This window comes from Parasteatoda tepidariorum, chromosome 9, assembly GCF_043381705.1.
Source record: "Parasteatoda tepidariorum isolate YZ-2023 chromosome 9, CAS_Ptep_4.0, whole genome shotgun sequence".
Lineage (NCBI taxonomy): Eukaryota > Metazoa > Arthropoda > Arachnida > Araneae > Theridiidae > Parasteatoda > Parasteatoda tepidariorum.
In genome coordinates, this window is record NC_092212.1 from 56,153,123 (window position 1) to 56,161,555 (window position 8,433).

General features: G+C 32.5%; 1 long non-coding RNA gene across 1 annotated transcript; it reads right to left on the reverse strand.

Annotated features, from left to right (window-relative positions):
- Positions 1-1,198: 1,198 nt before the first annotated feature.
- On the reverse strand, positions 1,199-6,929 carry LOC122269059 (uncharacterized). The gene is made up of 2 exons (XR_006224949.2): positions 6,462-6,929; positions 1,199-1,750 (listed from the first exon to the last, which is right to left on the reverse strand). It is a non-coding gene; the product is annotated as an uncharacterized lncRNA (long non-coding RNA).
- Between the last annotated feature and the right edge of the window lie 1,504 nt (positions 6,930-8,433).

The following is an 8,433-nucleotide window of genomic DNA, read 5'->3' on the forward strand; positions in this document are numbered from 1 at the left end:
GCTCAGAAGCACACACGAAGAAATAGTTTATAATAGGGAAGCGCTACTGTTGCGTAAGACGACATCTCAGAGCATGGTTTCGTATGCATTTTTAAGTCTAATGACGTCTCCTAACTATCCAAGAAGTTGTAACTATCAAAGAAGACATTTAAGCAACCCTTTGTTATATACAAGTATAACATTTAAAAGCTTGTCCATTCCAACAAATGTCATTAAAATATCAAAGACACGATAAAAAGTCTCATGAATCAGAAAAAAAAATTATTTGTTCCCCAGTGATATAAATGCCTTACTATTCTATTCGTTAAAGAATTTTTTATATCATTACAATGTAAGAAATCGGGCTTTAACGGAATAATCTGTTAATCTCTGTGTGAAATAGGAGCCGTGAAATAAAAAGTCTGTCTGATTTCGTGTGTTGCGTTGTTTATTGTTATTTTTAACTTCCTGTATGTATTAAAAAAAGTCCAAGTTAAGGGATGAATAACTATTTTTAAAATGCCAAAAATGTTTAAAAATATCCTTTAAACAAAAACTGTAGCTTGTTAAGAGAAACCAATTACAGAATTGAATTCAACAATACGAAAGTATCTAAGATTTGTTAAAAAAAATTTATGCAACAGGAAAAAAAAATTATTCCCCAGTGCAATCTGTAGAATAACTCATTCTTATATTAGGAGGACCACTGTCCTTGCATTAGAAAGGCTCTGGGTTCGAATTTTGGGCAAGGCATGGGCGTTTCTTTCTCTCTATCTGTGTTCTATGTCCTCTCTCTTTTGTGTGTGAATGTGACCCACCCTATAAACGGGTTGTGGTAGTGCGACGTAGGCGAAGCTGCTCTACCGCTATGGCTTCGCCACAGGTGCCCACTGGGTAACGAAAAGAGAGTTAGCAGTTCTGGCAGTTTCTGTGGCCAATGGACAATAGTTCCAAGTGCCCGCCATTAAAAAAANAAAAAAAAAAAAAAAAAAAAAAAAAAAAAAAAAAAAAAAAAAATATTAGGAAGACCGGAAAGTAACGTCGTTTTGACGTATTAAATATCCGTTAGTCTTAAAAACAAATAAATTTTTTTCGATCCATTTCGATTCATTTTCGATCCGCTATTGAAAGGTTGTTGCTAACGAGGGTGAATACATTATTGATTAAAAATAAAATTTTGAAAAGAATTAGTATGGGGGAAGGCAAGGAGCTTCAGAACTACGTTAAGTAACATTTATTCACATATAGGACATAACACTGGACAATACACAAAATACAAGACACTTAACTTATTAGAAGAGGCCGTCTGCCTCGTCGGCTACCATCACATACAATGTGTGTGTGGAGGGAAGGGTGTGCGCCATGATATGCGTGGGGAAGGTGCGCAATGATCTATGTACGTGTGCATGACGTATGGAATACGCTTCCCACATCGGCCATCATGACCAGGAAGGCGACCTCGCCTGGTGTTACAAGCAATAAAATTAAATCTGAAAACTATCTACCAAAACAATTAAAAAAAAATCTGAAAATTAAGCTAACTAATATTTTACAATACAATCAAATAGTTAGAAAATTAATCTGAAAAATTTTAGCAAAACAATTATGAAACATTTTCATAACACAGTATTACAATTTTCTGTTTACATTACAATCTTCTGAAATATTAGAATATAAGAAAAAATTTCATACATTACCGATAGTTAAACAAATATCAGTAACAGCTTTTTCACATTTCAATGAAACATTAATCTGCAACTGTAAATATTCTCTAAAACAAGATAAAAATAAATCATTAAATATAAAATTTAGAGTCAATGATATTAAAGGAAGGAAAAAAAAGTTTAGTTTCTTGATAAAGTCAATCAGTCTTTCATGAAAAAAAAGTGACTATTTTCAAATAGAAAATTAAGTTTTTTCATTATCGTGAGGCCATGGTTTCATATACTCTGCACAAGTAGAGGTTTTGAAAGGTCCATCGACGAAGTCACATTTCTCTACGTCATAGGTGTCATTATTTTTGATTTTTGTCACTTTATAGGGTCCTAGAAATTTTTGCTTTAACTTTAAACCTGGACCAAACTGTGTTCGCTTAATTGCAACTAAATCATGAAGTTTGAACTTTTGTGCGTGCTTACGACGGAGATTATAATAACGGCGATTTTCATCTTGAACTTTGCAAATTTGGTTCTTTGCGTTTTTGCGTAGTTCATCTCGTTGCTGTTGAAAATTAGCTGTTGTCTCATCGTTTAGCAGTTCTATGATCTTGATATCATTTCTCGACTTCATTTTCGTACCAATGAGGAGTTCGAAGGGCGTCATCTTAATACTTCGCTGAAACGTTGAGTTCAGTATCTGTTGCAGTTTGGGAACATGGGTATACCATTTCTCTGGATTGTCTGCTGAGAGTTTAGAAAGGACGGCAATAATGGTGGAATTTTGTTTCTCAACTTGGCCATTAGATCTTGGTAAGCCTGCTGTTATGGCAACATGAGCAATTTTTTCTTTATTGCAGTAATCTTGAAATGCAGCAGAGGTAAATGCAGATCCTCTGTCAGTTATTATTCTGGCTGGATTTCCAAAGATATGACTTTGCTTTTCTAGTCTATCGATGACTTCTGCAGCGTCTGTGGATTTAGTGGGATAGAGCCAACTGAATTTAGTAAAAGCATCTATAACTGTGAAAATGTGTTTATATTTCTTCGAGGTGGTTGCCAGCGGACCTAGATGATCTAAATGAAAAGTGTGAAGAGGTGAGTCATTTTTTTCGATTGGATGTAGCATACCGTCTTGTTTGCCACGTTTTCGATTTGCTAGGATACATGTAACACAATTTTTAATGCATTTCTCAACTTTGTCTTTAAGATGTGGTATGTAAAAGTCTTTGCTGACCAATTCTTGTGTACGTAATACGGCAAAATGACCACGTTCGTGAGCAGTTTTGATGATGTTGGTCTGCATTTCGTCAGGTACTACAATTAAATCGATTCCATTAACAGTTTTGTATAATAATTTGTTCTTTAGTATGTAATCATCGTGAGGTGTACTTTGAAGAAGAGTTTTTATGGCGGTTATTTGGTCATCAGTTTGTTGCGCTTTTAGTAGCTGAAGATGTAAACTATCTTGAATGACCATGCACTGTGGAGAGCGACTAAGAGCATCTACGTGACACATCTTTGTACCAGTTCTGTGTTCTATAGTATAATCAAATTCTTGAAGATATAGTGCCCATCTAGCAATACGGGAATTAAGTTCTTTTTTGTTCAAAGTTTTCACTAAGGCGTCGCAATCAGTTACTATTTTAAATTTGGTACCAAGCACATAAATACGAAATTTTTTTAGTGCTTCTACAACTGCAAGTACTTCTAGTTCAAAACTAGTATATTTTCTTTCATTGTCCGATGTTTTCTTTGACATAAAAAATACTGGATGGAGTTGGTTGTCATGTATAGATTTTTGAAGTAGGACTGCCCCCAAACCATCTATTGATGCGTCAGTATGAATCTCAGTAGGAGAATTTTGATTATAAATACTTAAAACAGGTTTTTGGGAAAGTAAGTATTTTAATTTCTGAAATGCGGTTTTCTGATCAATTTTAAACTGAAAGGGGCTGTCCTTACGTAGTAGGTCACTTAGAGGTTTTGCTATAGTGGAATACGAGGGTATAAACTTTCTAAAATAACCAGTAAGTCCGAGAAATCGTCGTACGTCTTTAACATTTTTGAGATCTGGATAGTTAAGAACGGCTTTAGTTTTAGACGGAGAAGGTGATAATTTTCCGTTTTCTATTACGTATCCAAGAAATTCAATCTTATTATGTAAAAATTTGCATTTTTGAAAATTTATTTCAAGTCCATAATCACGAGCTACCTCAAGAACAATTTTTAAATATTCAAGAGCTTCAGATTCATTAGCAGCAGGGATAACAATATCATCCATATATGGCAAAACAATACCTTTAGCAATTAGGTCTCGAAAAATAGCATTTATGTAACGCATAAAAGTTGATGGACCGTTACTAAGACCGAAGGGCATACGTCTGAATTGATATTGACCATTATGTGTAACAAAACTAGTGAATTTACGACTTTTTTCATTAACCGGAACGTGTAGGAACCCATTTTTCAGATCAAGTGTAATAAAAATTTTAGAATTTTGAAGACAATCTAAAATATCATCAATTAAAGGAAGAGGGTAGTTATCTTTAATTAATTTTCGATTTAAACGTCTATAGTCAATACAAACTCGAGATTTACCATCTTTTTTACGAACTACCACAACTTGACTAGCGTACGGGGATGAACAAGGTTCAATAATTCCATTTTTAACCCATTCGTCAATTTGTTCGTCTACAATGCCACGCTCAACAAATGGCAAACGTCGGGGTTTATGAAAAATTGGCTCGTCGTCAGTTAGTACGATATCAAGTTCAATATTTGCAGTTTTCTTTTTCTCTGGCGAATAAGCAATTAAAAGTTGCTCAACTTCTATACGAGTTTGTTTCGAAACGTTAGGACCGATATCATAAGAGGGAGAATCGTCAGAAATTGTCATAACGAAATTTTCAATTACATTATCAGAGGGTTTAGAAATTTTTGAAAATTGAACTCCGGCAGGTGAAATAGAGAGGTTTGCTTGTTGAATAACGTCGCAACCTATTATTAGATCATAATTTGTACAATTATTCGGCACAACAGAAATAGTTACAGGGAAATTTTGATCATCAATAATAATTTCGGAATCAAAAGAACCGATGATGTTTGTTTGTGAAAAACCAAAACCAGTTAACAATTTATTGTTTCTTTTTAATGGTGGAGCGCCTAATTTTGTATATGCCGCTTTTCTTAGCAATGTCAAATTGCTACCTGTGTCTACTAAACCATTAAGTTTTTGATCAGATATTATTACTTCTTTACACATATTAATATGAGAAGGAGATTCGTGAACGGTATTTACATTGGCATGTGGTGCAGAATTATCATTTCGATTATTTCGCCTACACTCTGTGGATTTATGACCAAACAGATTGCATGATATACATTTGGGACCACGTAAACGATTAGGACACGATTTAGATAAATGACCGATATCATTACAGTTAAAACAACGCTGAGGAGCTTTAGCTGATTCCAAAACATTCAGTTTTGAAGGCTTTCTATAGTTGTTTTGTTTTAGGCTATCATGTGTATGGGGAAAATTTGACGAACTTGGATTATTGATTCTATTGTTTACAAAAGTTTCATACGTACGTAATTTTTGCTTAAATTCCGAAAAAGAATTCGCTCCATAAAGAATAATTTTTTCAGAGTGTGTTCCGTTAATTCCATTTATAACATACTGAATTATGGATGTTTCGTCAATAGTAGAGTCACATCTATTAGCTAATTCACGCATTGAATTAAAATATTGTAAGTAAGTTTCGGATTTCAACATTTTACGTTTTTCAAGTTCTCGATGAATTTCTATTGAAGTAACAGTATCTGAAAATTCTTTAATTAATTCATCTTTGAACGCGTCATACGTATTTAAATTTCTTTTTGAAAACAAAAATGATTTGGCAGTTCCGCAAATCAAACGCTTGGCAAAAATTAATTTCTGAGAGGAACTTATAGCTGGGAATAAATCAAAATTTTCCTCAACATCTCGAAAAAAACTTTTAATAGAATAAAAATCTTCACCCGAAAATTTTCTACAATTAGAAGAAATGTCTCTTAAAAGTAACCAGAACTGTGAATTCATTTCCGAATTCGCTAACTCATTCGAAAAAGAATTTACATTATTTTGTTTACTAAATGAATCATTTTGATTTGAAGAAAATGAAAGACCTTGAATATTTGATACAAGCTCTTCACTAACGGGGGTAGTTGGCTGACCTTGATTGGCGCCTACTGAAAAATCACAAGCATTAGTATTCTGATTTATTGGATTCGGCGGGAATATCGGATTATTAGTTTCATTTTCGTCTTCCGATAAAAAATCTGTGCTTAAAGTTTTTTGAAATTCAATAATGTTCGATAAAGCATTTAAAATATTTTGACATAAAATTTGCTCATCACCTTCAACTTCTAAATGCAACAAATTAGCTACTGAAATAAATTCTTTTAAAGAGAGAATAGCTAACAAATTTTCCTTATGTTTTTCGAAATCAAAATCATCAGGAAATGCTGAAAAGTTTCTTATCTTTTTTCTCGATGTTCTATCGAAAACAGGGAGTGCTAGTATTGAATTTAAAGCTTTAACAGCCTGAGTAGTTCCGTACTTTAAGGAATTGGCGATTAGGGGGATGTCTCCTAATTTCAGTGCCATGATTAATTTACAATGAAAATTTAAACAAATCGAAATTAGATAAACAGAGATTAAGAATTAAACAATTCAAAACAAATTAACGCGGAAATTGGAACTGTTCAAAATTACTAATCTTTTGAATTCAATTCTATTTAACATAAAAATTCTGAATACGAAATTAATAAAATTTCGCCTACCTTGGTATTGGGTGCAGTCCGTCCGTCAAAAAAAAATATTGTAACATATCGTCCAGTAGAAGAACTTCATTTATTGCCTTTAACACAACACGTCTGTTTGTTAACGTCTTAATGCAATTCATCAAAATAAAATGTAGAACGTCTTTGGTGCATTTTATTTTTCGACAGCTTCAGGTATCTAGGGGTATTGTTGTCTTAGGATTGCAAGAGGGAAGGCCGTGCCCCCAAAATATGGGGGAAGGCAAGGAGCATCAGAACTACGTTAAGTAACATTTATTCACATATAGGACATAACACTGGACAATACACAAAATACAAGACACTTAACTTATTAGAAGAGGCCGCCTGCCTCGTCGGCTACCATCACATACAATGTGTGTGTGGAGGGAAGGGTGTGCGCCATGATATGCGTGGGGAAGGTGCGCAATGATCTATGTACGTGTGCATGACGTATGGAATACGCTTCCCACATTAGTAAATGCACCGAAACAATATAACTTTCCGATCAGCCTAATACTTTAGCAAAGACAGAAATTGTCAAATCAAACCGATTTTTGTGTTTTATCTCTTCTTTTTCCACTTAAAATTATACTGCATTTAGATGAAAATTTTGGTAAATTACCTTACAGTATGGTTATAGCATATTTGGCATTAAAAAATCCCGTGTAATTGTGGTTAATGAAACCACGATATATGTTATTGTAATCATTCATTTGGTAACTCCTCGTTTATATGGTAAAGGTTTACCTGAAATTCTGGTTTTAATGATTATAGTTCTTATTACTACAAATTTTGTAAAAAAATACAACACTGAAAAATAACTTTAACCTAATAAATGATTTTTATGCCATGCTCTAAGGTATTATAATAAAATTGCAAAACTTTCCACATTTACTAAATTTAATCATATATTATATAACCATTTTCACTGTTAATTTTACCAAAATTAGTAACTAAGCACTTAAATGAAATTTAGTAAATCTAGTTAAGCTCTACCAACATTTAAAATTATAAAAAATTTTATTTGCAAATGTGCAAGTACCTAGACAATTCGGCACACTTCAACTTAAATAAATACTGCATCAAGCTAAATAAAATTACTACATTATAAATCCCAACTTCCTTAAATAAAAGAGTAGATTTAGCGGATTCAAATATAACTGTAACCCTAGATGTATCCATTTATATTTATTTTTACTTATATTTATTTATTTATTTATTGTTACGCACACATATGCACCGATTAAAGCTGGCCAATATATTTTTGTCGAATCGATATAAAGATAGCAAAAGACAGCACACATAGCTTGGAGCACGGTTGGATTTACACCAGCTACCTCCACATTGTGAGAAATGCATCGTTGTAATGATTTTCTCTAATTTGTGCTATCTTTTCTTAAACTTGAGTAGGAATTATCAAGGGCACACAAGTGTTCATATGTATAGATAACAATAAATAAATAAAGGATTTCGTCGAATATAAATGATTAAAGAAGATAATACCCGTATCATATGATTCAATAACGTAATAACTATTATTATTTATTATAGCATAAATAGTAATAACTGCAGTTAGAATTTTAACAAGCAGTAAGTATTTAGATATGTTTTTTTTAACAGTAGAATATGTATACGTTTTTTAATGACACCATTACTAATTAACGATTATCCTTTATTTTAACTCTAATAGTGTTAAATAGAGTTTAAATTTGATTAAACAAAGAATTTATTTATGTTTTACTTAGTAGAAGCTATGAAACAAAGCCTATTGCCAAAGCGTAATAACAGTGATTTGTATTTTCAATTGAATAGAGTTTACAGGAATTTTAGCTAAAAGTTATGAAATCTTCGAGATAAAGAGTTTAATTCTGTAGGACAGAATAACATTGTTTCTAGTAATAGTTTAAGTACATACATTCTTCCAGAGCAAAATAAATATCTTGTAAAAATCATATTTTGTATTTTAAAAACA